The following is a 24706-nucleotide window of genomic DNA, read 5'->3' as shown; positions in this document are numbered from 1 at the left end:
CCCCTTTACCTCAGAGTGGCTATGCTTGCTGCAGACATGAATGTCCAGACCTTGATTACAAGTGTGGACCAGCTGGCTACTCGTGTGCAGGGCATACAAGACTATGTTATCAGAAATCCTAGGTCAGAACCTAAGATACCGATTCCTGAACTGTTTTCCGGAGACAGGTTTAAGTTTAGGAATTTCAAGAATAATTGTAAATTGTTTTTGTCCCTGAGACCCTGTTCATCTGGAGACTCCGCTCAGCAAGTAAAAATTGTTATTTCGTTCTTACGGGGCGACCCTCAAGATTGGGCTTTTTCGCTGGCGCCGGGAGATCCGGCATTGGCTGATATTGATGCGTTTTTTCTGGCGCTCGGTTTACTTTATGAGGAACCCAATCTTGAGATTCAGGCAGAAAAGGCCTTGCTGGCTATGTCTCAGGGGCAGGACGAGGCTGAAGTGTATTGCCAAAAATTTCGGAAATGGTCCGTGCTGACACATTGGAACGAGTGTGCACTGGCCGCTAATTTTAGAAATGGCCTTTCTGATGCCATTAAGAATGTTATGGTGGGTTTTCCCATTCCCACAGGTCTGAATGATATTATGGCACTGGCTATTCAAATTGACCGGCGGTTGCGGGAGCGCAAAACCGCAAATTCCCTCATGGTGTTGTCTGAACAGACACCTAATTCGGTGCAATGTGATAGAAAAACCGCAAATTCCCTCATGGTGTTGTCTGAACAGACACCTGATTTAATGCAATGTGATAGAATCCTGACTAGAAATGAGCGGAAAATTCATAGACGCCGGAATGGCTTGTGCTACTACTGTGGTGATTCTACACATGTTATCTCAGCATGCTCTAAACGTATAGCTAAGGTTGTTAGTCCTGTCACCGTTGGTAATTTGCAACCTAAATTTATTCTGTCTGTAACTTTGATTTGCTCACTGTCGTCTTATCCTGTCATGGCGTTTGTAGATTCAGGTGCTGCCCTGAGTCTTATGGATCTGTCATTTGCTAAGCACTGTGGTTTTACTCTTGAACCATTAGAAAATCCTATTCCTCTTAGGGGTATTGACGCTACGCCATTGGCAGCAAATAAACCGCAGTATTGGACACAGGTTACCATGTGCATGACTCCTGAACACCGCGAGGTGATACGTTTCCTGGTTTTACATAAAATGCATGATTTGGTTGTTTTAGGGCTGCCATGGTTACAGACCCATAATCCCGTCCTGGACTGGAAGGCTATGTCAGTGTCAAGTTGGGGCTGTCGTGGTATTCATGGGGATTCCCTGCCTGTGTCTATTGCTTCTTCTACGCCTTCGGAAGTTCCGGAGTATTTGTCTGATTATCAGGATGTCTTTAGCGAGTCCAGGTCCAGTGCATTGCCTCCTCATAGGGACTGTGACTGTGCTATAGATTTGATCCCAGGCAGTAAATTTCCTAAGGGAAGACTGTTTAATCTGTCGGTACCTGAACATACCGCTATGCGTTCATATATCAAGGAGTCTCTGGAGAAAGGACATATTCGTCCGTCTTCTTCCCCTCTTGGTGCGGGATTCTTTTTTGTGGCAAAAAAGGACGGATCTTTGAGACCTTGTATTGATTATCGGCTTTTAAATAAGATCACTGTCAAATTTCAGTATCCTTTGCCGCTGTTGTCTGACTTGTTTGCCCGGATTAAAGGTGCCAAGTGGTTCACCAAGATAGACCTTCGTGGTGCGTACAACCTTGTGCGCATTAAGCAAGGTGATGAATGGAAAACCGCATTCAATACGCCCGAAGGTCATTTTGAGTACTTGGTGATGCCTTTTGGGCTCTCCAATGCGCCTTCAGTTTTTCAGTCCTTTATGCATGACATTTTCCTAAAGTATCTGGATAAATTTATGATTGTTTATCCGGATGATATTTTGTTTTTTTCTGATAATTGGGACTCGCATGTGGAGCAGGTCAGGTTGGTCTTTAAAATTTTGCGTGAAAATTCTTTGTTTGTCAAGGGCTCAAAGTGTCTCTTTGGTGTACAGAAGGTTCCCTTTTTGGGGTTCATTTTTTCCCCTTCTGCTGTGGAGATGGACCCAGTCAAGGTCCGAGCTATTCTTGATTGGACTCAGCCCTCGTCAGTTAAGAGTCTTCAGAAGTTCTTGGGTTTCGCTAACTTCTACCGTCGTTTTATCGCTAATTTTTCTAGCATTGTGAAACCTTTGACGGATATGACCAAGAAGGGCTCCGATGTAGTTAACTGGGCTCCTGCTGCCGTGGAGGCTTTCCAGGAGTTGAAACGCCGGTTTACTTCGGCGCCTGTTTTGTGCCAGCCCGATGTCTCACTTCCCTTTCAGGTTGAGGTGGATGCTTCAGAGATTGGAGCAGGGGCCGTTTTGTCGCAGAGAGGCCCTGGTTGCTCTGTTATGAAACCTTGTGCCTTTTTCTCTAGGAAGTTTTCGCCTGCCGAGCGAAATTATGATGTGGGCAATCGGGAGTTGTTGGCCATGAAATGGGCATTTGAGGAGTGGCGTCATTGGCTCGAGGGTGCTAAGCATCGTGTGGTGGTCTTGACTGATCACAAAAATCTGATGTATCTCGAGTCTGCTAAACGCCTTAATCCGAGACAGGCCCGCTGGTCATTGTTTTTCTCCCGCTTTGATTTTGTTGTCTCGTATTTACCAGGTTCAAAGAATGTGAAGGCCGATGCTCTTTCTAGGAGCTTTGTGCCTGATGCTCCTGGAGTCGCTGATCCTGTTGGTATTCTTAAGGATGGAGTTATCTTGTCAGCTATTTCTCCGGATCTGCGACGTGTGTTGCAGAGATTTCAGGCTGATAGGCCTGAGTCTTGTCCACCTGACAGACTGTTTGTCCCGGATAAGTGGACCAGCAGAGTCATTTCCGAGGTTCATTCCTCGGTGTTGGCAGGTCACCCGGGAATTTTTGGCACCAGAGATCTGGTGGCCAGGTCCTTTTGGTGGCCTTCCTTGTCAAGGGATGTGCGGTCATTTGTGCAGTCCTGTGGGACTTGTGCTCGAGCTAAGCCTTGCTGTTCTCGTGCCAGCGGTTTGCTCTTGCCCTTGCCTGTCCCGAAGAGACCTTGGACACATATCTCCATGGATTTCATTTCTGATCTTCCGCTATCTCAGGGCATGTCTGTTATCTGGGTGATATGTGATCGCTTCTCCAAGATGGTCCATTTGGTTCCTTTGCCTAAGCTGCCTTCCTCTTCCGATCTGGTTCCTGTGTTTTTCCAGAATGTGGTTCGTTTGCACGGCATCCCTGAGAATATTGTGTCAGACAGAGGATCCCAGTTCGTTTCCAGGTTCTGGCGATCCTTTTGTAGTAGGATGGGCATTGATTTGTCGTTTTCGTCTGCTTTCCATCCTCAGACTAATGGACAGACGGAGCGAACCAATCAGACTTTGGAGGCTTATTTGAGGTGTTTTGTCTCTGCTGATCAGGACGATTGGGTGACATTCTTGCCGTTGGCTGAGTTTGCCCTTAATAATCGGGCTAGTTCCGCCACCTTGGTTTCGCCTTTTTTCTGCAACTCTGGTTTCCATCCTCGCTTTTCTTCGGGTCATGTGGAGCCTTCTGACTGTCCTGGGGTGGATTCTGTGGTGGATAGGTTGCAGCGGATCTGGAATCATGTGGTGGACAACTTGAAGTTGTCACAGGAGAGGGCTCAGCGCTTTGCCAACCGCCGCCGCGGTGTGGGTCCCCGACTACGCGTTGGGGATTTGGTATGGCTTTCTTCCCGCTTTGTTCCTATGAAGGTCTCCTCTCCCAAATTTAAACCTCGTTTTATTGGTCCTTACAAGATATTGGAAATCCTTAATCCTGTATCTTTTCGTCTGGATCTTCCTGTGTCGTTTGCTATTCACAATGTATTTCATAGGTCCTTGTTGCGGCGGTACATTGTGCCTGTAGTTCCTTCTGCTGAGCCTCCTGCTCCGGTGTTGGTTGAGGGCGAGTTGGAGTACGTGGTGGAGAAGATCTTGGATTCTCGCCTCTCCAGGCGGAGGCTTCAGTACCTGGTCAAGTGGAAGGGCTATGGTCAGGAGGATAATTCCTGGGTGGTCGCCTCTGATGTTCATGCGGCCGATTTAGTTCGTGCCTTTCATGCCGCTCATCCTGATCGCCCTGGTGGTCGTGGTGAGGGTTCGGTGACCCCTCACTAAGGGGGGGGTACTGTTGTGAATTTGCTTTTTGCTCCCTCTAGTGGTTACTAGTTTTTTGACTCTGGTTTTTCTGTCATTCCTTTTATTCGCACCTGGGTCGTTAGTTAGGGGTGTTGCTATATAAGCTCCCTGGACCTTCAGTTCAATGCCTGGCAACGTAGTTATCAGAGCTAATCTGCTGTGCTCTTGTCTACTGATCCTGGTTCCGGTTATATCAGCTAAGTCTGCTTTTTGCTTTTTGCTATTTGTTTTGGTTTTGTATTTTTGTCCAGCTTGTTCCAAATCTGTATCCTGACCTTTGCTGGAAGCTCTAGGGGGCTGGTGTTCTCCCCCCGGACCGTTAGACGGTTCGGGGGTTCTTGAATTTCCAGTGTGGATTTTGATAGGGTTTTTGTTGACCATATAAGTTACCTTTCTTTATTCTGCTATCAGTAAGCGGGCCTCTCTGTGCTAAACCTGGTTCATTTCTGTGTTTGTCATTTCCTCTTACCTCACCGTTATTATTTGTGGGGGGCTTCTATCCTGCTTTGGGGTCCCTTTCTCTGGAGGCAAGAGAGGTCTTTGTTTTCCTCTACTAGGGGTAGTTAGATTCTCCGGCTGGCGCGTGTCATCTAGAATCAACGTAGGAATGATCCCCGGCTACTTCTAGTGTTGGCGTTAGGAGTAGATATATGGTCAACCCAGTTACCACTGCCCTATGAGCTGGATTTTTGTATTCTGCAGACTTCCACGTTCCTCTGAGACCCTCGCCATTGGGGTCATAACAGGAAGGAGAAAATAAGACAAAGGGAAATACACCACCAGCAATGATACTCCAACTTCTAGCTCACCACTCCAGACCGAGATAACCAAGCACAAGACTGAAGCTATATTCGGCGACACCCAATCTTCAGAAGAACTATTTAAAGGCAGTGGGCGTGGCCCAACTTCCAATCCGAGCACCTGCTAAATTAACCCTGGAACAGCTAGACAAAAACTAGCTGACGCCACTGAGCGCATAGTGGACAAAAGCGGAATTACCGCTGTCTGTCGAATGCCCTAGTATGAACAGCGTCCGACATGACACTGTATTACCTCTCTGGTTAATGCCCTTCTTGCACGGGCTGAAAGTTTTGGTGGGCGGCCATCTCTTGGCAGGGTTGTTGTGGTACCATTTCTTTCCATTTGACGATAATGGTTTCGATGGTGCTCCGGGGAATCTTCAGAGATTGGGATTTTTTTTTTTTTAAAACCCAACCCTGACTTTTTCCCAACAACTTTGTCCTTGACTTGTTTGGAGATCTCCTTGATCTCCATGATGTTGTTTGGTTAGTGGTGCCTCTTGCTGGTGTTAAAGCCTCTGTGGCCTTTCAGAAAAGGTGTGTCTATACTGACAGACCATGTGACACTTAGCTTGCACACAGGGGGACTTCCTTTTACTAAACATGTGACTTATGAAGATAATTGCTTGCCCCAGAAATTTATAGTGGCTTCATAGCAAACGGGGTGAATACGTATGCACGTGACAATTTTTAGCTATTTTATCCCATAAATTTAATTTGCGCCTAGATTTTTCTCACTTCACCTCACCAACTTATGCTATTTAGTGCTGATGCATCACAGACAAATTGAATTACAATAATATTTAAACACAGGTTGTAATGTAATAAAATAAGTAAAAAGTCAACAGGGGTGAATATTTTTGCAAGCCACTCTATACTCGAAAATGGTTTTAATAAAAATGTCAGCTCAGGGAAGTTAAAAAACTAGCCCCCACATACAAGCGCAAATATATATATATTTTTTTATAAATTTCCCCCAAAAGTTTTCATTTAAACTTAAATTTTAAAAAAAAACTATGTATTATATTTTATTTATAGAATCGTATTGCCAGGTCTAATTTACTGCATAATGAACTTTGTAAAAACAAAACTCCCAAAACTATTGCAGAATTTCACTTTTTTTTAGATCTTGCCACAATTGGAAATTTTTGTTCCTGTTTTCCAGTACAGTGCATAATAAAAATACATGTTGACATTCAAAAGTACAATACAAAAAAACAAGCCCTCATGTGACTCTGTCTACAGAAAAATAAAAAAGTTTTGCCACTTCAAAAAAGGAGAGGAAAAACGAAAGCGCAAATTGGAAAATTGTCCGGTCGGGAAGTGGTTAATTTCCTCAGTCATAGTCCGTGTCGTGTTTTTCTTCTGAGAATAACCTTGTGTATTCACAAATTTGTTTTGCTCTTTTTCAGCTGTTTCAATGTAGGAATGACATCAACATCCTGAACTCGAGCAACGGGAGACTGCTGGCTGAGATCTAGGGCGGTTCACTTACGGAAGGGAAACCTGCTGACTGAGAATGTGCTCTGATCAGCTGATTTTCTTGATACTTTGCAGAACACTCCTGACTGTGCACATCACTTTTCTAGGTATATTATGAATCCAAGAACCAGTCCAGTGCAAGAAAACTGTAAGTAAATTGGGGGATTTATCTTTATATCCATGAATTCAGGAAAAAAATTGAGCCAAATTTGCCAAACTGTCAAATTTACTGTGAATGTAAGACATATTTCTGTCCTCAACACCACCTCATGAAAAGGGTAAATGTGTATTTCTACCAACAACACACACATACCGACTGTCGACTTTTACATTTCTCTAACTTACACCAATTTTTCTAGGCATTTGTCAAAACTGTCATGAAAGGTATAAATTAAAAAGTGTGAAAACATACGATAATGATGACACAAGACCGGTATTCCATTTGGCCGGATTTACACATCACTGAGTTGTTACAATCAGTGATGAGCGAGTATACTCGTTGCTCGGGTTTTCCCGAGCACGCTCGGGTGGTCTCCGAGTATTTGTTAGTGTTTGGAGATTTAGTTTTCATCTCCGCAGCTGAATGGTTTACAGCTACTAGAGAGCCTGAGTACATGTGGGGTTTGCCTGGTTGCTAGGGAATCCCCACATGTATTCAAGCTGTCTAGTAGCTGTAAATCATGCAGCTGCAGAGATGAAAACTAAATCTCCGAGCAGTCAAATACTCGGAGACCACCCGAGTGTGCTCGGGAAAACCCGAGCAACGAGTATACTCGCTCATCACTAGTTAGAATATTTCAATTACAGAATCCACACAGACAATCTGCAACAAGGTACAGTACAATAAAATTAAAAGAGGCTAGAACAAACTTCATTCACTCTCAGCTAAAGGTGAGCGGATCGATCCACGTAGGCTCGAGTTTGCATTGAATTTTCTGAAATTTGTGGTTTCACCCAAATTCGAACATTTTATGATTTGATTCGCGGCTTGCAAAATAAAAACTTGCCCAGCACTATTTCCAACACTACAGAAGCATTAGAAAGCGAGCAAAAGTCATTTTGCATTGCCAGGTGGCCTCCCTATAATGCCCTACAGCTGTAAAGTGCCCAAGTGAGGTAGTTGTGGGCAAGATGCTGCTCCCACTCGATCTGGCCCTCTACAGACAACACGTGTCTCCATCCCGATGTGTTTACTTCTGTCCCACAAGCCTCCATTGACTCTAGGTTTTCCTCTTCTGGAACCTTGACACCTTGACAGCAATCAATCCAGGGGACACAGGTTTTGTTAAACCAATCAAACTTTTACTGGACGGTTGACAGTCTTAACAAATGGGCATATAGGATAAGGCGCAACGGGTTGTTGTCCTTCCCACAGGTACCGGACACAGCTTCAGCCCTGGTTCTGGTAGGGTGTCCCTCTTGCTATCTTCTCTAGCACTATGAAGTCTTCTCCACCACTAGCAGTGCACCTGGATTGCATCACTTTCTGCCTCAGAGTCTAAGTCCATCTTTCTCTGTAGCTTCACATGCTGAGTGCACCCAATGGCCTTGACATACAGTACATCTTGAGGTTTCCCAGACTAGTACGCGCAATCACATGAAAGGGAATTGGGCCGGCCATTACAGTTAACCCTGCCTAGGCTAGACTGTAGCCCAGTGGTTTTTTTTACAACTGACAACATGCATGAATATAAAATACATTTAACTCCCTTAGAGTATCAGGGAGCAGACCATCAGCTCCACCACTCCTACACAGTTATGAAATATTAAGGATTATCATACCTTGTATGGTGGTGGTCAGTACCGAGCTATCACAGTTCAGCGGTTGCCAGCGGAGCACAGCTTGTACAGTCATTTTCCATGTCCAGAGTCACTGGGTAAGTCTCTCTCTTCTGTAGAGTGCAAACTCTTATGGTCAGCGGGGTCCTCTCTCTCACTTATGCGGAGTAGAGTGTAAGTTCTTATGCTGATCAGCGTCCTCTCTCTCCTGTGCTTACTGCTCCATGTATCAGTCATTATCTGGACCTTGCCACTGATCACTGATGGCATTGTGCAGTGCACACCTGATTTTGTCCACAATATGTGTATGCAGGGCAGGGATAGCCCGCCTGGAAAAGTAGTAGCGGCTGGGAACAACCTACTGTGGGATAGCCACCACAATCAGATTTTCAAGCTGTTTGTCTCCTCCAGCCCGGAATGAAAGAATTGAGAAGGTGAATAATTCTGGAATGCTGTAATTGATAGTAAAAAGTAGATTAATAGTGGTTGTACTGCACTCTTTTCTCCTTTCTGACAACACTGAAAATGGTGGCGCAACACGCGATCCTGCCTTCATACAGGTTGTCTCACATGTTGCACAACCCAATAACAGCCATGCTAATACTTGTCATGGCTGTGATTGAGAAGGAAGTGCCCATACTCAAAGCTTGGGGATTGGCTGCGATGCAGCCTTTCACCAAGCTTTATTAGGCGCAGCCGATGCACTTCCAGTTTAAAGTCCGTGTTCGGGGTTCGGCACCGCACACAGCACAGGGTGTCCGGTACGAACTCTGAACATTAGCGTTGTGGTGCACCAATCTGTATATTTATTTAATAAATAAAAAAAGAAATGAAAAAAATGGCGTGCTGTCCCCCTTAATTTTCATAAACAGCAGAGGGAAATCCGACGGCTGGGGGCTGAGGTTAATATTCTGCGAGTGAGCCTATAGCCATAAAGGATCCCAGGCTATTAATATCAGCCTACAGCAGTTTTCTTAGTCTTTACTGGCAATTATAGGTGAGATCCCCAAAAATGATTTGGGCCCCCATATATTTAATAACCAGCAAAGGCTCAACAGACAGCTGCAGGCTGATATTAATAGACTAGGAAAGGGCCATGAATATTGGCTCACTCCCAGAGTAAGAACATTATCTCTCAGCCGCCCCAAAAATGGCACATCCATTAGATGCGCCAATTCTGTGGCTTAACCCCTTAACGACCGCCGTTACGCCTTTTAATTAACGGCGCTGTGGAAAAAGTGAATAGCGCCCCCCAGAGTCGGATTTTCTCTGGGGTCTCGGTTGCCGAGGGTAGCCGAGACCCCAGAGAACATGATTTGGGGGTTTTTTACCGACCCCCGAGTTGCGATCGCCGGTAATTAACCGTTTACCGGCGGTCGCAACAAAAAAACAAACAAACGCGATTTGCCATTTAATTTCTCTGTCCTCCGATGTGATCGCACATCGGAGGACAGAGAAATAGTGTCCCCAATGGCCCCCAATACTCACCTATCTTCCCCGGTGCTCCTCGTGTCTCCAGATGGGCGCCGCCATCTTTTTTCCGGGAAAAAATGGCGGGCGCATGCGCAGTGCGCCCGCCGCCCGGCACCCGGAAGATCTTTGGGGTCTCGGCTGCCGGGGGTAGCCGAGACCCCAAAGAACATGATCGGGGTCGGTTTTTACCGACCCCTGTTTTGCGATCGCCGGTAATTAACTGTTTACCGGCGACTGCAAAAAAAAAAAAAAAAAAAGCGATCTGTAATTCTCTGTCCTCTGATGTGATCGCACATCAGAGGACAGAGAAATAGGGGGATTCGGGGACCGTATCATAGTCACCCGGTGTCCCCGGGTCCTCCTGCGTCTCCTCTTGCCGGCCGGCTTCTTCCTCTGCAAAGAAAATGGCGGGCGCATGCGCAGTGCGCCCGCCATCTGCTGCCATCTGCCGGCCGGCAGGAGAGACGAGTTGGGGCTAAAATTAGGGTTAGGGCTAGGGTTAGGGTTAGGGCTAGGGTTAGGGTTAGGGCTAGGGTTAGGGCTAGGGTTAGGGCTAGGGCTAGGGCTAGGGTTGGGGCTAAATGTAGGGTTAGGGATAGGGTTAGGCTACTTTCACACTAGCGTTTTTTGGCTTCCGTCGCAATGCGTCGTTGGAGAAAAAACGCATCCTGCAAAAGTGCTTGTGGAGCGCCCCCACACCGCCGCAGGGCCGAGGGGTACCCGGAGCCGGGCCTCTAGGTCTCAGTCCTGGGGTTGTCACGGTGGCTAGACCCGGTCCGTGGCCCTGTCTGTCAGTGGGGGACGTCCGGTGCAATAAGTGATGTTGTAGCGGTGCAGTTGTGGGGTGCAGGTCACGGTAAATAACGAGGACACCAGGTTGCAGTCTCTTTACCTCTTTACTGAAGCTCTCTGGGTCCTCAGTCCGGAATACGGCTCACCAGGCTGCGCAAGTCCGGCCGGTCCAATGGCACTTCCAGAGCTCTCCTTGCAGGTGGAAATCGGTGCCTTCCTTCTAGCGCTATGTGTTGCAGTCCTTCCCTGCTGTGCTTACGGAAAGTACCCCACAACTGTTGTGTCTGTTTCTCGTGTTCCCTCACAACAACTTAATTCGCAATGATCTTCCTCGTCCCTCCAGATACTATGGTAGGAACGCACCCGTATGACGGGGAGGCTCGGAGATCTTCCGGGACTCTATCTGCGCCCCTCTCCTGTTGGTACCCCCCTTTGCCTTCCTGGGTGATGCGTGAGACAGTCCGCCTCAAGCTAACTGCCCTGCCGTAGGTCTGAGGTATGGCTTGAAACTCTTTACCTCCTCGGCGTTCCGGCCACCGGTAGTGCGCCTCAGTAAGGTGCTGCCTCTTTCAGCACAACCCTCACTGGTATCTCCTTTCGCTTGATTTCGTTTCTCACTCAGCACAATCTATCTCGCTTCTTAGTCCTTCCTTGGGCACCGCCGCTATGCTGAGCAGGCACGGTCCCTTTACGTTCTTTCCATGCCAAGCCTCTGCCAGGATCCCACCCCTGGCAGAGACCCTACAGTCTCTCCCTTCACAACACCCTCTGCCACCAGGTGTTGCTCCGTTCAATCCCGTCAGCGTTCTCTCTAACTTCCTGCCTGACCCCCAGTTTACCCACTATGGTGGGGAGTGGCCTAATGAATAGCACCCTTAGCTCCCCCCGGAGGCCCAGCTGTGAAATGTATTGGTGACTGTGATACCTGCTCAGAGAACTCCTTCCGTGCCATCGAACGCAGCATAGCCCCCCTTAGTGGCTGAACCATGCTACTGCAACGACCAGGACTCTGGGGCGCTGCACTTGCAGGATGCGTTTTTTTCTACATTGACTTGCATTAGCGACACATTGCGACGGATGCGTCGTGCTTTGGCGGACCGTCGGCACAAAAAAACGCTACATGTAACTTTTTTTGTGCGACGTGTCCACCATTTCCGACCGTGCATGCGTGGCCGGAACTCCGCCCCCGCCTCCCCGCACCTCACAATGGGGCAGCGGATGCGTTGAAAAAACAGCATCCTCTGCACCCGTTGTGCGGCGCTTACAACGCTAGCGTCGGTACGTCGGCCCGACACACTGCGATGGGCCGAGTACGACGCTAGTGTGAAAGTAGCCTTAGGGTTAGGGTTGGGGCTAAAGTTAGGGCTAGGGTTAGGGTTAAATTTAGGGTTAGGATTGGGGCTAAAGTTAGGGTTAGGGCTAGGGTTGGGGCTAAAATTAGGGTTAGGGTTAGGGTTGGGGCTAAAGTTAGGGATAGAGTTGGGATTAGGGTTAGGGTTTGGATTAGGGTTGGTGTTAGGGTTACGGTTGGGATTAGGGTTACGTTTGGGGTTAGGGTTGGGATTAGGGTTAAGGTTAGGGTTGGGATTAGGGTTAGGGGTGTATTGGGATTAGGGTTAGGTTTGAGGTTAGGGTTGAGATTAGGGTTAGGGGTGTGTTGGATTTAGGGTTTTGATTAGGGTTATGGTTAGAGTTGAGATTAGGGCTGTTTTGGGGTTAGGGTTGTGATTATCATTAGGGTTGTGATTAGGATTATGGATCGGGTTGAGATTAGGGTTAGGGGTGTGTTGGCGTTAGGGTTGGAGTTAGAATTGGGGGGTTTCCACTGTTTAGGTACATCAGGGGGTCTCCAAACACGACAGACAATTTTGCGCTTAAAAAGTCAAATGGTGCTCCCTCCCTTCTGAGCTCTGCCGTGTGCCCAAACAGTGGTTTACCCCCACATATGGGGCATCAGCGTACTCGGGATAAATTGGACAACAACTTTTGGGGTCCAATTTCTCCTGTTCCCCTTGTGAAAATAAAAACTTGGGGGCTAAAAATCTTTTTTGTGGGAAAAAAAATATTTTTTTATTTTTACTACTCTGCATTATAAACTTCTGTGAAGCACTTGAGCATTCAAATTTCTCACCACATATCTAGATAAATTACTTAGGGGGTCTAGTTTCCAAAATTTGGTCACTTGTGGGGGGTTTCTACTGTTTAGGTACATCAGGGGCTCTGCAAACGCAACATAACACCCACAGACAATTCTATCAAAGTCTGAATTCCAAAATGGCGCTCCTTCTCTTCCGAGCACTGCCGTGTGCCCAAACAGTGGTTTACCCCCACATATGGGGTACCAGCACACTCAGGACAAATTGGAGAACAAATATTGGTGTCCAATTTCTCTTGTTACCCTTGTGAAAATAAAAACTTGGGGGCTAAAAATCTTTTTTGTGGGAAAAAAAATATTTTTTTATTTTTACTACTCTGCATTATAAACTTCTGTGAAGCACTTGAGCATTCAAATTTCTCACCACATATCTAGATAAATTACTTAGGGGGTCTAGTTTCCAAAATTTGGTCACTTGTGGGGGGTTTCTACTGTTTAGGTACATCAGGGGCTCTGCAAACGCAACATAACACCCACAGACAATTCTATCAAAGTCTGAATTCCAAAATGGCGCTCCTTCTCTTCCGAGCACTGCCGTGTGCCCAAACAGTGGTTTACCCCCACATATGGGGTACCAGCACACTCAGGACAAATTGGAGAACAAATATTGGTGTCCAATTTCTCTTGTTACCCTTGTGAAAATAAAAACTTGGGGGCTAACAAATCTTTTTTGTGGAAAAAAAAATATTTTCTATTTTCACTACTCTGCATTATAAACTTCTGTGAAGCACTTGGGCATTCAAAGTTCTCACCACATATCTAGATAAGTTCCTTGGGGGGTCTAGTTTCCAAAATGGGGTCACTTGTGGGGGGTTTCTACTGTTTAGGTACATCAGTGGCTCTGCAAACGCAACATAATGCCTGCAGACCATTCTATCAAAGCCTGCATTCCAAAATGGCGCTCCTTCCCTTCCGAGCTCTGCCGTGCACCCAAACAGTGGTTTACCCCCACATATTGGGTACCAGCATACTCAGGACAAATTGGACAACAACTTTTGGGGTCCAATTTCTCTTGTTACCCTTGTGAAAATAAAAATTTGGGGGCTAAAAAATCTTTTTTGTGGGAAAAAAATATATTTTCTATTTTCACTACTCTGCATTATAAACTTCTGTGAAGCATTTGGGCATTCAAAGTTCTCACCACATATCTAGATAAGTTCCTTGGGGGGTCTATTTTCCAAAATGGGGTCACTTGTTGGGGGTTTCTACTGTTTAGGTACATTAGGGGTCTGCAAACGCAACATAACGCCTGCAGACCATTCTATCAAAGCCTGCATTCCAAAATGGCGCTCCTTCCCTTCCGAGCTCTGCCGTGCGCCCAAACAGTGGTTTACCCCCACATATTGGGTACCAGCATACTCAGGACAAATTGGACAACAACTTTTGGGGTCCAATTTCTCTTGTTACCCTTGTGACAATAAAAATTTGGGGGCTAAAAAATCTTTTTTGTGGGAAAAAAATATATTTTTTATTTTCACTACTCTGCATTATAAACTTCTGTGAAGCACTTGGGCATTCAAAGTTCTCACCACATATCTAGATAGGTTCCTTGGGGGGTCTATTTTCCAAAATGGGGTCACATGTTGGGGGTTTCTACTGTTTAGGTACATTAGGGATCTGCAAACGTAACATAACGCCAGCAGACAATTCTATCAAAGTCTGCATTCCAAAACGGCGCTCCTTCCCTTCCGAGCTTAGCCATGCGCCCAAACAGTGGTTTACCCCCACATATGGGGTACCAGCATACTCAGGACAAATTGGACACCAACTTTTGCAGGTCCAATTTCTCTTGTTACCCTTGTGAAAATAAAAACTTGGGGGCTAAAAAATCTTTTTTGTAAAAAAAAAAAATATTTTTTATTTTCACGACTCTGCATTATAAACTTCTGTGATGCACTTGGGCATTCAAAGTTCTCACTACACATCTAGATAAGTTCCATGGGGGGTCTAGTTTCCAAAATGGGGTCACTTTTGGGGGGGTTTCTACTGTTTAGGCACATCAGGGGCTCTCCAAACGCGACATGGCGTCCGATCTCAATTCCAGTGAATTTTGCATTGAAAAGTCAAATGGCGCTCCTTTGCTTCCGAGCTCAGCCATGCGCCCAAACAGTGGTTTACCCCCACATTTGGGGTGTCGGCGTACTCAGGACAAATTGTACAACAACTTCTGGGGTCCAGTTTCTCCTGTTACCCTTGGTAAAATAAAAATTTGGAGGCAAAAAGATCATTTTTGTAGAAAAAATGCGATTTTTTTATTTTCACGGCTCTACGTTATAAACTTCTGTGAAGCACCTGGGGGTTTAAAGTGCTCACCACACATCTAGATAAGTTCCTTAAGGGGTCTAGTTTCCAAAATGGTGTCATTTGTGGGGGGTTTCCACTGTTTAGGCACATCAGGGGCTCTCCAAACGTGACATGGCGTCCGATCTCAATTCCAGCCAATTCTACATTGAAAAGTAAAACGACACTCCTTCTCTTCCAAGCTCTGCGGTGCGCCCAAACAGTGGTTTACCCCCACATATGGGGTATTGACCTACTCAGGAGAAATTGCACAATAACTTTTGTGGTATAATTTCTCCTGTTACCCTTGTGAAAATAAAAATTTGGGGGCAAAAAGATCATTTTTGTAGAAAAAATGCGATTTTTTATTTTCACGGCTCTACGTTATAAACTTCTGTGAAGCACTTGGGGGTTCAAAGTGCTCACCACACATCTAGATAAGTTCCTTAAGGGGTCTAGTTTCCAAAATGGTATCACTTGTGGGGGGTTTCCACTGTTTAGGCACATTAGGGGCTCTCCAAACGCGACATGGCGTCCGATCTCAATTCCAGCCAATTCTGCATTGAAAAAGTCAAACGGTGCTCCTTCACTTCCAAGCTCTGCGGTGCGCCCAAACAGTGGTTTACCCCCACATATGGGGTATCGACGTACTCAGGAGAAATTGCACAACAACTTTTGTGGTCTAATTTCTCCTGTTACCCTTGTGAAAATAAGAATTTGTGGGCGAAAAAATCATTTTTGTGAAAACAAATGCGATTTTTTATTTTCATGGCTCTACGTTATAAACTTTTGTGAAGCACTTGGGGGTTCAAAGTGCTCACCACACATCTAGATAAGTTCCTTAAGGGGTCTAGTTTCCAAAATGGTGTCACTTGTGGGGGTTTCCACTGTTTAGGCACATTAGGGGCTCTCCAAACGCGACATGGCGTCCGATCTCAATTCCAGCCAATTCTGCATTGAAACAGTCAAACGGCGCTCCTTCACTTCCAAGCTCTGCGGTGTGCCCAAACAGTGGTTTACCTCCACATATGGGGTATCGGCATACTCAGGAGAAATTGCACAACAAAATTTGTGGTTAAGTTTCTGTTTTTACACTTGTGAAAATTAAAAAAAATGGTTCTGAAGTTAAATGTTTGCAAAAAAAAGTTAAATGTTCATTTTTTTCTTCCACATTGTTTCAGTTCCTGTGAAGTACGTAAAGGGTTAATAAACTTCTTGAATGTGGTTTTGAGCAGCTTGGGGGGTGCAGTTTTTAGATTGGTGTCACACTTGGTTATTTTCTATCATATAGACCCCTCAAAATGACTTCAAAGGTGATGTGGTCCTTAAAAAAAACATGGTGTTGTAAAAATGAGAAATTGCTGGTCAACTTTTAACCCTTATAACTCCCTAACAAAAAAAAATGTTGTTTCCAAAGTTGTGCTGATGTAAAGTGGACATGTGGGAAATGTTATTTATTAACTATTTTTTGTGACATATCTCTCTGATTTAAGGGCATAAAAATACAAAGTTTGAAAATTGCAAAATTTTAAAAATTTTCGCCATATTTCCGTTTTTTTCATAAATAATCGCAAGTAATATCGAAGAAATGTTACCACTAACTTGAAGTACAATATGTCACGAAAAAACAATCTCAGAATCAGCGGGATCCGATAAAGCGTTCCAGAGTTATAACCTCATAAAGTGACAGTGGTCAGAATTGTAAAAATTGGCTCGGTCATTAAGTACCAAATTGGCTCTGTCACTAAGGGGTAAGGTACCTTCACACTAAGCGACGCTGCAGCGATACAGACAACGATGCCGATCGCTGCAGCGTCGCTGTTTGGTCGCTGGAGAGCTGTCACACAGACCGCTCTCCAGCGACCAACGATGCCGAGGTCCCCGGGTAACCAGGGTAAACATCGGGTTGCTAAGCGCAGGGCCGCGCTTAGTAACCCGATGTTTACCCTGGTTACCAGTGTAAAATGTAAAAAAACAAACACTACATACTTACATTCGCGTCCCCCGGCGTCCGCTTCCTGCACTGACTGAGTGCCGGCCCTAACAGCAGAGCGGTGACGTCACCGCTGTGCTGTGCTTTCCTTTTACGGCCGGCGCTCAGTCTGTGCAGGAAGCGGACGGCGGGGGACGCGAAGGTGAGTATGTACTGTTTGTTTTTTTACATTTTACACTGGTAACCAGGGTAAACATCGGGTTACTAAGCGCGGCCCTGCGCTTAGTAACCCGATATTTACCCTGGTTACCATTGTAAAACGTCGCTGGCATCGTTGCTTTTGCTGTCAAACACAACGATACACGGCGATCTGACGACCAAATAAAGTTCTGAACTTTAACCAACGACCAGCGATATCACAGCAGGATCCTGATCGCTGCTGCCTGTCAAACTCAACGATATCGCTAGCCAGGACGCTGCAACGTCACGGATCGCTAGCGATATCGTTTAGTGTGAAGGTACCTTTAGCCCCGCTCTTCCCACTTGCCCTGGTGCGGTGGCAAGTGAGGTAATTGTTGTGGGTTGTTGTCAGCTTTGTAATGTCAGCTGACATCAAGCCCACAGGTTAGTTGTAGAGAGGTGTCTCAGTGTTTTCCAGCTGGTGTGGAGAACGATTGCATAACGGATTATTGTGGACTATGGTGTTTTATTATTTTCTATTTTACAATAATGAATGTGTAAAAGAAGGTGGGGAGTGTTTATTTCAAATAAAGGACTTTATTCTGGCTGTGGCTTTATTATAGTATGACTATGGGGTTAGTAATGGGGGTGTCATTACTAAACCCTGGGCTTGATGTCAGTGGCCATAAAACAGCTGACATAAAACCCAATACTCTTACCCCACTTGCCGCCGCTCGAGGGCAAGTGGGAAGAGATGGGAAAAGCACCAGAAATGGCGCATACAATAGATGTGTCTTTTCTGGGGAGGCTGTGAGCTGCTATTTTAAGCCTAGGCCACTTCCTAGTTTGAGAATACCAGCCCCCAGCTGTTTGCTTTAGCTTGGCTAGTTGTCAGAAATTAGGGGGACCCCACGCTATTTTTTTTTTAAATGATTTAAATAATTAAAAATATACAGTGTGGGGACCTCTCTATTTTTGATAAAAAGCCAATATAAATCTGATAGCAGGGGGCTGCAGTTTTAAAATTTTCTATACAAGTTCCCTTTACAACTGATAGTAAAAGCCATAAAGGTGAGCAACATTCATTGAACGTAAAAAACACAATGGCTTAACTAGTCCATTATTGATTTTTGAAATGGTGCAGACCGTATTTTGGAGAGAAATGCAACATAATCTTATGAGGATAACTTTATCAGGATTTTCCTTGAAATATCCCTTTACTAATACGGAGAAAATCATAGTGCTTAGATTTCTTGAAAGCTTTCTGGCTACAACCACTGATATTAACACTACTAATCTGCAACCTTTGCTCTAAATACAGATTAAAAGAATAGATTTTATGAGATTTTCTATTTTAGACATTGCAGCGTGACTCGGAACGTCTTAGTTTTAGCCGAGATAAGAGTCAATTAAATCCATGATCGTTGGTTCTTGAGTGCACTCTGCTAAAAGATCATGAAAGACAATTCCATTAACAATCCTTTGATCTAGAATAATTCACCCTTAACGACATCTTTTCCTAATTATAAATCTATTACCGAGGGATTAGTACAACAAATGGACATGTAATTTATCCGATACATTTCATGTGAGTAGCATTTTCTCTATTATGGGCTAGTAATATGATTTGCCTGGAAAAAAAAAAGTCACAGCTAAAATCATATCAAATGGTTTCGCCAATCGACAATCATCACAATGCATTTTAGTTCTGGGAAAGCGGCCAAGCTGCAGGAGTGTCACTTATGACAGTTGTTATAATGGATGTTAATGATCGTTAAGCGGCTTCATATAATATGTAGACAAACACGTGATCATAACATTTAGATGGATCAAATGATATATTGTGCTACTAAGATATGGCGACTCCTGAAAGGTGAGGATCAGCAGTAGCTACAGGCATATCTAATACTTTCTTCCAGAGTATTTTTCCTATGTCCACTATTATGCACTTGATGGCATTATGGAAGGGCATGGCTGCAGGGTGCGATAGGACATGTGCTTGGCGCCATGGGGTGAAGATGCCCAAGTAAGCCTATGTGCCTTGTCTAAGGTATATAATAATAAATAATCTTTATTTTTATATAGCACTAACATATTCTGCAGCACTCTACATACATTATCATCGCTGTCCCCAATGGGGCTCACAATCTAAATTCCCTATCAGCATGTCTTTGGAATGTCGGAGGACACCGGAGAACCCGGAGGAAACCCACGCAAACACGGAGAGAACATACAAACTCCTTGCAGATGTTGTTCTTGGTGGGATTTGAACCCAGGACTCCAGCGCTGCAAGGCTGCAATGCTAACCACTGAGCCACCGTGCTGCCTAATATTGATAACACTGGTCAACAGCATTTTTGGTGCCAAAGATATTTCATCGAATTTAGGGTATTTTTGGGGTGCTGATTCTGAATATGTCATCAGTTTTGCCAGATTGGCTCACGTTTTTGAGATTTTTGGTATCTTATTTATAGCACTTGTTGGTAAATGCGACGCATCATCTCATTAACTTCTTTGGATTAGTACTTGAACTGAGCAGTTCTCAATATAGTTTTGTGTTAATTAGTGTTCTAAAAGTTTGTTCATAGCTTGATTTTTGCACTAACTTTATGTTGTTGTCTGTTTTCCAGTGAAAAGCATGAACTCATCAAGAAGAAGTTGTCTTAACGATCCAGACTCATTCTGTTACATTTGTGGTGAATACACACTGCCAAAACATAGAAGAAACATAACAGACTTCGTAAAAAAAGTGTATTTTGCCTATTTTGGGGTTATGCTTGGGGACCAAGACAAGTTTTGGGCACCACACATAGTGTGCAAAGCATGTATCGAATTATTACGAAAATGGAGCAAAGGACAAAGAAAAAGCTTCAAATTTGGTGTTCCAATGGTGTGGAGAGAGCCAAAAAATCATCATGATGACTGTTATTTATGGTAAACACAGGTACAGGCACATCTTCACAATGAGGAACAGGCCTTCTTGCAGATGCCATGTTACTCCCATTTTCGTTTCTTATGCTTATTGAATCCTTGCACTTGCACTGCACAGAAATAACAGTCATCATGATGATTTTTTGGCTCTCTCCACACCATTGGAACACCAAATTTGAAGCTTTTTCTTTGTCCTTTGCTCCATTTTCGTAATAATTCGATACATGCTTTGCATACTATGTGTGGTGCCCAAAACTTGTCTTGGTCCCCAAGCATAACCCCAAAATAGGCAAAATACACTTTTTTTACGAAGTCTGTTATGTTTCTTCTATGTTTTGGCAGTGTGTATTCACCACAAATGTAACAGAATGAGTCTGGATCGTTAAGACAACTTCTTCTTGATGAGTTCATGCTTTTCACTGGAAAACAGACAACAACATAAAGTTAGTGCAAAAATCAAGCTATGAACAAACTTTTAGAACACTAATTAACACAAAACTATATTGAGAACTGCTCAGTTCAAGTACTAATCCAAAGAAATTAATGAGATGATGCGTCGCATTTACCAACAAGTGCTATAAATAAGATACCAAAAATGTCAAAAACTTGAGCCAATCTGGCAAAACTGATAGCATATTCAGAATCAGCACCCCAAAAATACCCCAAATTCATTAAAATATTTTGGACACCAGAAAAAATTTTTTTTTTTGTTGACCTGTGTAATATATGAAAGCAGCAAACTGAATCTTTGCCCCAGGTGAAAGAAAGCCCCCATTGTCATGAGTGTGTCACGTCTGCCTGGGAGATCTGGGGTTAGAAGATCACTAAAGGCCCCGTCACACATAGCGAGATCGCTAGCGAGATCGCTGCTGAGTCACAAGTTTTGTGACGCAACAGCGACCTCAGTAGCGATCTCGCTATGTGTGACACGTACCAGCGATCAGGCCCCTGCTGCGAGATCGCTGGTCGTGTCGGAATGGCCTGGGCCGTTTTTTGGTCGTTGAGGTCCCGCTGACATCGCTGAATCGGTGTGTGTGACACCGATCCAGCGATGTCTTCACTGGTAACCAGGGTAAACATCGGGTTACTAAGCGCAGGGCCGCGCTTAGTAACCCGATGTTTACCCTGGTTACCAGCGTAAATGTAAAAAAAAAAAACCGTACATACTCACCATCTGATGTCCGTCAGGTCCCTTGCCGTCTGCTTCCTGCTCTGACTGAGATCCGGCCGTACAGTGAGAGCAGATCACAGCGGTGATGTCACCGCTGCGCTCTGCTCTCACTGTACGGCGGCACTCAGTCAGAGCAGGAAGTAGACGGCAAGGGACCTGACGGACATCAGATGGTGAGTATGTACGGTTTGGTTTTTTTGGTAACCAGGGTAAACATCGGGTTACTAAGCGCGGCCCTGCGCTTAGTAACCCGATGTTTACCCTGGTTACCCGGGTGCTGCAGGGGGACTTCGGCATCGTTGAAGACAGTTTCAACGATGCCGAAGTCGTTCCCCTGATCGTTGGTCGCTGGAGAGAGCTGTCTGTGTGACAGCTCCCCAGCGACCACACAACGACTTACCAACGATCACGGCCAGGTCGTATCGCTGGTCGTGATCGTTGGTAAATCGCTATGTGTGACGGGGCCTTAAGTATTGTGAATCACAGGTCTTCCATTTAGTCTATGTGTTTGTGTCCCATAGTAAATGGATTTTGTTTCCTTTGGTGCTGAAGAGGTTAATGACCCTTTAACTGCTGGTAAGAAACCATATAAAACCTGGCCAGACCTCTTCCTTGCCAATGATAATTTTACTTCCTAGCTCTCTGGAGTCATGATGCAGCAATTGTTGTTGCTGCTGGAGATTGCTGCATGCTGTTTTGGGTGTATGCTTTCCTCGTTGTCCTGTTCCTATTTGGTTTGTACTTTTCTCCCCTCCCCTACATACCGCTCTACCTTTGGTGAGCTTTTTTTATGTTAGTTGCTTTTATTATCTCTGTTTGTCTTATGTGTTTATGCACAGAAATGTCTGTCTCGGGTCTCCTGAGGATGAGGAGGGGACAGCTTAGGGTATAATACGGGAACAGTGAGGCTGGTGGCCCAAACTTCCTCACCTTTAGAGGTACCTTGGGAAGCAGGGTTACTTAGGGTTCCATCCCTAGGGACTGTGCAGGGCACGTCTCCCTGTTTACCTTCTGTCACAGCATGACACCCATACACATTGGATGAAAGTCACCTGAACCCGCTTATTTCAGTGAAAAGGGATGACCATCTGACATGTATGGGGACCTCCCAACTATCCTGCAACAGATTATGTCAGATGACTATACTTTTGTTTTTCACAGGAAATAAGCAGATATCAAAGCTGTCCAGTAGGGGCTTTTTCCTTTCTCGCCATACCTGTATGTACAGGAAGTCAGGAGAGATTGTAGTATATGGCCAACAGTTATCTCAGGTGTATGATGCACTTTACTAACTATTGGGTAGCAAAATAGAGGATGTTGAAAAAAAACTTTTATTAATAAATTCGAATATTAACCACATGCAGAGTTGATATATTAAAACCACTCGCAAAGTGAGTGGTATACATATAGAAAAATAGCAGCACCAACCCAACAAAAATTATTACAACTAGATACTCTCATCATGTTACTCCAGGTTTATAACACCAACATAATAATCTGCCGCTGGGTAGCGTGACCAAATACTCAAAGGATATAATTTAGGCATCATATTCCAGAACCGTAATAAATGCCACTCTAAGTTCAATTAGATATACAGAAAATACTTATTCCTCCTAATATCCAGAAACTAGCACTGTCGTACGATGGGACCTTTATATGAGAATTGCAGTAAACATCAGTGTCCATCTGGTCACATAGTCAACTCCAAATGACCCAAGTTAGACCCAGAAAAGTGGTATTGCCATATGTGTGTGACGTTTATATATTGTAACTGCAGCAATAATCAGATATCCATCTGGAGAAATGATCCAATTATGTATAACCCAGGCAGATGAGTTTAGATAAAAATGACAAGTGCCTAGTTACACACAATTAGTGTCCTATCTAAGGATTACTCTAGCACGTAAGCCATCAGTTTAAACAAGAAATATGCAAGTAACAATCTCACCCATTTTTTGTGGCTTGTCTATATATTCACATTCCCATCTGAGTGTATGGGTTTATCTGAATAAATAAAATTATTATTATTATTATTATCTGAGGTTCCTCTCTGCCCCGACTACCGATGCGTTTCGTCTCAAGGACTCATCAGAGGAGTTCAGAAATTATTGTTATTCCTCTTATCACACAGAGAGCAGTCTGGCGATTTCACAAAACATATAGAGTTGCTGAGAGCCGTGAGAGATCACGTTTTATATTCACTGTATTCGTCCCCAGATATCCAGATCCAGATCGCAAACAGCAAATCCAGTATTTGGAACGCATATCTGTGTCCTGGAGCGCAAACGAGCAGCCATGACACACAAGCGTCACATCTGGTGGGCGCTCCAGGATAACCCTGCGTCCGAGTAACCTAAGGAGAAGAGAAAACTGTAACATAAATATCCTCACTCCCCAGTAGATTAACAATAAGGCACCCAAATCAAAAAATGCGTAGCTCTCTCCTTGCCAATGACAAGTATACAATTACGGGGAAAAGTGATGTTGGTTTGATACATGTGTAGAGACCGCAGGTAAAGAAGGATGCAGGGACAAATAGGAGCCAGAAAGCAAATAGCGTTTTTAACTTTCTTTTTAACTTCCAACCAAAAAGATAACAAACGTTTTCCACGCAGGGAACTTATATACAAGAACACAATCTCGCAGTAAATCCCAATTATTATATGGCCGCCCTGAACTACACCCGTAGAACGCGGCAGCGCCTCACTAGTGACTCCCTACTAAGATAAAGTCAACAACGGTCACTTATCAGTGCTGGTTCAGCGATGTAGTCCTGACGGGGAGGCTCCGACAACGCCGTAGTCCTGATGGCGGAGGAAGGAGGTGTCTTCTGGCGACGGGCCCAGGCGTAGAGTCGAGTCCAGAATGTCTTTTGCGGTGCTGCGTTCCCTCATGCAGGCGGACGTTGATCCGAGGTAACAGCCTCCCAGTCCAGAGAAGAGTCTTTTTGAGGAGGATTAGGAGAATAATCAGTATCAGTCACAGCTGAGACGAAACCATGCGAGTCTGTAGCACTCTCTGGCAAGGTGTTCTCAGGGAGCGCGGTAATACTGTCCCTGAGCTGGTCAGCACTACCCCTCTGCCTGGGGGGTCGCTGACGACGAATGCGTCTCTTTTTGGGGGCTCCAGTAATTGCCCGCAGTGTCTGTTGCACGTTTTCCCCCTGCTTCCTGCAAGTCTCACTGCGGCCTGCACACTCACAGCAACTGCGCTGCAGTTTCCTCTCCTCAGAGATTTCCCGCGCTTCTCTGCCCCTGCTTTCGCGCGTTTTGCTTTTTATCCTCTCCTCTCCCTGCGTCACTCTGCCTCCTGTCACATGAGCCTGGCTTCCCATGCACCCCTCAAATCCGTCCCCCGGAACCCCGACTCCCGGCAACAATGGTTCCACCCGTCTGCACAGCTCATCAGGTCCCTGTCCCCTACATTCCCCCACCCTGTATGCTCGCCAGTCCCTGGGCGAGACCTTCGCACTGACAGGTCGCCCACCTGACGGATTGTTCCACACTTGGGTCTGTCTAGTGTGTAAGTCAGGACTGTAGCGAGTTGGGGGTCTACCGGCA

At 45.1% G+C, this 24706-nt stretch overlaps 1 long non-coding RNA gene across 1 annotated transcript in view; it reads left to right on the top strand.

The window, feature by feature from the left end:
• Window positions 1–24706, top strand: part of LOC143793728 (uncharacterized) — a 124735-nt gene that overhangs the window by 24901 nt on the left and 75128 nt on the right. Inside the window, exon 2 of the long non-coding RNA XR_013220222.1 lies at window positions 6383–6600. This is a non-coding gene — a long non-coding RNA (uncharacterized LOC143793728). The remainder of the gene's footprint in view (window positions 1–6382; window positions 6601–24706) is intronic.

The sequence above is a fragment of the Ranitomeya variabilis genome, chromosome 1 (genome assembly GCF_051348905.1).
Source record: "Ranitomeya variabilis isolate aRanVar5 chromosome 1, aRanVar5.hap1, whole genome shotgun sequence".
NCBI lineage: Eukaryota > Metazoa > Chordata > Amphibia > Anura > Dendrobatidae > Ranitomeya > Ranitomeya variabilis.
This window is presented reverse-complemented; position numbering and strand designations above follow the sequence as displayed.